The sequence below is a fragment of the Haliaeetus leucocephalus genome, unplaced genomic scaffold (genome assembly GCF_000737465.1).
Source record: "Haliaeetus leucocephalus isolate CR32 unplaced genomic scaffold, Haliaeetus_leucocephalus-4.0 Scaffold13, whole genome shotgun sequence".
In the NCBI taxonomy this organism is placed as follows: domain Eukaryota; kingdom Metazoa; phylum Chordata; class Aves; order Accipitriformes; family Accipitridae; genus Haliaeetus; species Haliaeetus leucocephalus.
The window spans coordinates 2,385,909-2,391,035 of record NW_010972449.1 but is presented as its reverse complement, the minus strand read 5'-3'; the positions used below and the strand labels follow the sequence as shown (position 1 = coordinate 2,391,035).

Sequence of the window (5,127 nt, the reverse complement as noted above, 5' to 3'; positions counted from 1 at the left end):
TGCGGCCCCTCTTCCCTCTTCTCCGCGGCCTTTGAGGACCATTTTGGGGCTGGAACAAGCCTTCAGAGGTGCCGTAAAAAAGAGGGGGGGGAAAGTCAGGGGAGGGGTATGGTGTTTCTTCTGGGTTTTTTTGCCTCCTAACCTGTGCAGGCATGCTCCGTACCAGCGAGCTAAGTCTGTGCAACGGGATCGGCATCACTACAGCGGCTGGTCATTTTGAGCCGGAAGAAGTCTGTTCACCCCAAATTACTGTGCCGATTTAACGCTGTAAATGAATAGCTGTTAGAGCCTGTCCTCAGTTTGCCACGAGCCCTGACACGCTGCTGCTTCACCTGCCTTACAGCCCGGTACAACGCAGCGCGCGAGCACCTGCAAACCCAGACCTTTCACCTTCACCTCTGCCATCCCACAGCGCGACACCTGACAGTTTCCGTCGCTGGCATCGCCGCTCCAGCGCAGCCCGATGCGCTGCAGCCTCCCTCGCTAATACACGGGGGCAACTGAAAACTTCCATTACTGAGCCATTAACCACTCTGCCTCGGCTGAGCTGGCCCGAGCTCCCTGGCTTTCCGCTGGCGGAGCTCCAAGCGTGGTCCTGATGCGGCAACCGCTCTTGGGCAAAACTCCCGTTAGAATCAGCTGAAGCCAAAGCCACTGAGGGAACAAGGTCAACCTGCAGATGAGACCAGAAGGGTGAGAGGCTGGACATGGCACTTTTTCCCTACCTGCTCCTGGCTAGTTTAGAGGGGAATGTTCTTGGCTTCCCATGCAGGCAGCCAGAGGATACATCCTGCCCCAAAATGGGGCCGCTTCTGTCATCCCTGTTTGCTGTAAGGTCCATTAAGACCTGTTAAGAAGAACTAAAGCTCATGAGTAAAGGAAGATGGAGCAGGACAAGAGAAGGAAAATTATACAGCAAATGCAGAAAGATTCTTTCCCTATTTTAATGGTAATGCGGACACTGACATCAAAGCAGGAATGGGAGACAGTGCAGACAGGAGAGGCTTTTAACTCCCTGTACAAATAGAAATACAAAAGCCCCTTTGGCCACAGTGCTAACAGCAGAAGCCTGTAAATACTTAATGAGTCCCTACAGCATTGTTTGACCCCTCTGATCCCCATGCTACCAGAGGCAATTGACAGAAAACTGTTGGGGAATCACTTCACTGAAAAATTTAACAGTCAGGCAGGGTGTGAAAGCTAAACGGCTCTGAAAACGGTCAGGTCTCACATGGCAGGATTGCTTGCAAATTAATATTGCATAGCAAAGGCACGGAAAAAGCTCTTCTTAAAGGTGCCAGCTAGGCCAACGCTGTGGCAGAGGAGAAATGAAGCGACAAGAACCAGTGGGTTTCTGTGCCGCAGTACCCATACAGTGCTGTGCCGTGAGCCCGATGCCAAGCTGCCGCTGTACCGCAGGTGCTGCTGCCGCATCACCACTGCCCCAGGAATCCTGCTGCCATAAAACTGTTGCATCGCAGTCCCTGCGGCCACCGCACTGCTGTCCCAGTCTCTGTGCTGCTGTTGCTACTGTTGTCACATTAATAAACTGTGTCCTGCTGCCAGGCTGCCATCTCACCACCATCCCAGCTGCCGAGGGATCACTCCTCCTCTGCTGTTATGGACGTGTGACTGCTCGATACCGCACTGTTGCTAAACTGTGTCCTGTAGCCACACTATAGGCACTATAGGACCGTCATGCTGTTCTGCTCTACAGGAGTGATAGCATGCTCCTTTTTGCTCCACGACACTCCTTTACCACTTGGCCGCTCCAACCCTATCCTGCTGTCAGGCCAAAATTATATGAAACATCCTCCCCACACTCCCTTTTCTCGCCACTTTCCCACTTTGCTGCATTATCACACATGCATCCCCTGCCAACTACACCCGTGAGTCACTGCACTGCTCTCACACCGCACTGAGCTACTGGACACTGAGCTACCGCTGCAGGGCCACTTTAAAGCACTGCTGTCCCACTATCACATGCATCATATAACCAGCCCGTACTCACACTGCACTTCTGTCACCAGGTAAGTCTGTGGCGTTGCCCTCATGCTAACTCACAGCCGTGCGTCCAAAACTGTGGCATGGTGGTAACACCTCACTCGCTGCCTTCTGGTACAACGGGATGGTACTGTCAGATCAGCGCAGCCCTTTGCTAATATCACACCAGAAGTAATCACTGCTGTATAGAATAGCTCCCATCTGGAATATTGTATTACTACATCATTGGACCGCTAAACTCTTCTGTCAGGCTACAACACTACACAATTATCACACCCGTGCACTGCCAAACTCCTACCACATGGCACCAGTATCACATCTCTGTTCTGCCACAGGATTGCGTTACCACACCACCGCATTGTCAGTGCTGTGTTCTCCAGGCACTCAGTGCTGTGCAGCACTGCATGCTAACCCGTTATAAACTCCACAGCAGAGTGCTTTTCCGCAGCTGCCTCACTGATCTAGCGTGCAAACATGTCATTAGACCAAGATGACATCCTGGCTCATACTAATACATCATTACACTACCTTACATTTGTTAATTCATGTACCACTCAATTACAAAATGGTAAAGTGCCCCAAAAGAGTATTATTGCTTTATTATATTAGAACATCACTGCACCAATATAGCATAAGCCTAATTAATAAAATATCACTGCATCCTGTATCCTGGCAGTATCTTAGCATTCCTCTGGAGTACACACCCACAGTGCACTATATTGCTGTGCTGGTTATATAAACACGGCACTTCTGCCTTCACTCCGTCTTTTTTTCTGCACAGCTACAAATCTGTCTCCCTCAGACACAACCCTGTAGTCCTGGGCTGCTCCTTTTTGCTGTTACTGCAATAATGACATCCTCCGTGAAGTCATCCCTGCAATCTTTTCTGCGTATCCGATTGTACCACTGGATTGTCTGCATCTGCGACCACATCACTGCACCACTGTGGAACAACAGGGTGATGATGATGTTCCACATCTGTAGAGCTGGGACAAGATATACTGGTGCTGCTGGACCACAGTGCTCTGCTGCTGCAGATATGCATCACTGTGCTCCTCTCCTATGTACTGCAAATGTACTGTTTTAACTGTTTCACAGTAGGCTGTGTGGGCTGGAGAGAAGTTCTTGTGTTAAATAAATTGTCTGCTGAGCTGTTGCTCTCTTCTAATTACAATGTGGAGCAGACTGGTGTTACAGCACCTGCAGCCTTAGACTGCAGTCCTGGACACTTCTGTGCCTATGACCCTGCCTCAGCCCAGGCTGCAACTTGGTCTCCTGCAGGTTTAAGACCTTGCCCGCCTCAAAATATCACTCACGTTTTTACATAACGCTTAGCATTTGTTTCTTCACTCACAGAAACAAAATTTCCATCATTCCGTTCCATGACAGAATTTATCCTTGGGCCTTTATTCGTCCCAGGTTTTTGATATCGCTACAAAAAATCTTCACATATCTCTTCCTGCAACCAGCTCTTTGCGTATCCTACATTATAGCTCCCCTTCTTATATCCACAAATCCCCTGTACAGCCCCACTACAGCCCACTCCTGAAAGCCAGTCCTAAAATCTCCACTAGATGGTCATTCTCTCATCGTTACTTCAAACAAAGCAAGGGAGAGATGTCTACAGAGAGAAATGAGAATAAATAATATTATGCTCTAAAATAAAGATGCTGGCGTTTATGAGCACTGGTGCAATGTACTCAGTGAAAAGGTGAAAACTAGAATTGTATCTGTCTCTCTTCTGTAAGGGGCGTTGTTCAACACTGCAATTAAATTTTGCTAAGTTTATGGCTTTTGGAGGCGTCTTATGACACTGGAATGCAAGCAGCAGAGCAGGTAAAAAATAAAGATGCCGTTCAGGTAAGGACTGAGTTCAAAACCAGAGAGGTTTCTGCAAGTGGGAGCCCTGGCATGGATTTGTTTGTATTTCTGACACTTTGGGGACATACAGCTCCAGAGACTTAAAATATGTTCTCACATACATCTTCACTTTCCTCACAACTACAGGTACAGCACAAGTCAGAGCTGAGCCCACAGATTTCAAAGCCTGGTGCTGGAATATCGCTTTTTGTAACCAGGTTGAGCACCACGCCGCTCACCAGGCCCTTTCTTATTGCTACTACAAAATTTTAATCTAGACTTTTGGTACACCATTGGCACAGGGAGGGTAATACTCGTTCTGAGTTAAACACAGCCGTAACATTCGTAAATAGCAGACTGTCAGCGAGGAAGCAAAATTGTTGAGGAGAGCAGACGTGCTTTGATTTTTCTCTGGAGAAGTCAAGATGAACAGAAGTAGACAACACTTTCTGACACCAGATTAAACAGATACGGGTGTATCACCTCCTTCTGCCCAATTACAAAAATTCTTCTCGTTCTCTCCATAATCTTAATTTGAATGGGCACCCTGCAAAGCCTCCCAAACCCCCTTAAAAAAAAAAAAAAAAAAAAGACCCAATGACAACAAACCCCACAAATCATAATTCTGGTTTAATCGATCACTTCCAGGGCTGGAACTTAGCTGGCTGCCCAGGCTACTGGCTTATACCTATAATTGTGCTTCCGGGAGATTGCAGTTACATTAATCTTCCTGGAGATTACATCTCCCAGTAACATCCCTAAATGGCTCTAAAAGAAAATTTTGAGCTAGTCTCCCTCTGCCTTTTCATTTTTAGAGGGTAACCCTGTTGGGTAATTTCACTACCAGAAGCAGCTAAAAGCGACAGCTTTGTACCGAAAGAGCTTGCAAACACCGAAAGCATCTGTTCCATCCTAACATAGTGACTGGGAAGGCTTCGGAATTGGGTCAGGATTTTTTTTTGTCGTCCTCCCCGCTACCTTCTCCTGACAGCTTCTGCCATCAGAAATGATTCATATGCCGATTGTACAGAAATGTACCATAAGGAGATGTAAACAAATACAGCAAAGCAAGGCGGGGAGCCAGAGAGATGGAAATCTAATAAGTAAATACATTTTTTAAATCCACTTCTCCGACTCTCACCCTCAGCAGGCAGAGCCACAACTTCCCCCGGCGACAGGGAAAGCACCGGCACTTCCCCCGCCAGCACCACCGAGAGCGCCCTCCGCGGCGCCCGGCGGGGCGGCCGGGGGCTGCGGGCGGCT

General features: G+C 48.2%; 1 protein-coding gene across 1 annotated transcript in view; it reads right to left on the bottom strand.

Moving 5' to 3' along the window:
- Window positions 1–5,127, bottom strand: part of CABP1 (calcium binding protein 1) — a 26,754-nt gene that overhangs the window by 20,792 nt on the left and 835 nt on the right. The window lies entirely within an intron of this gene.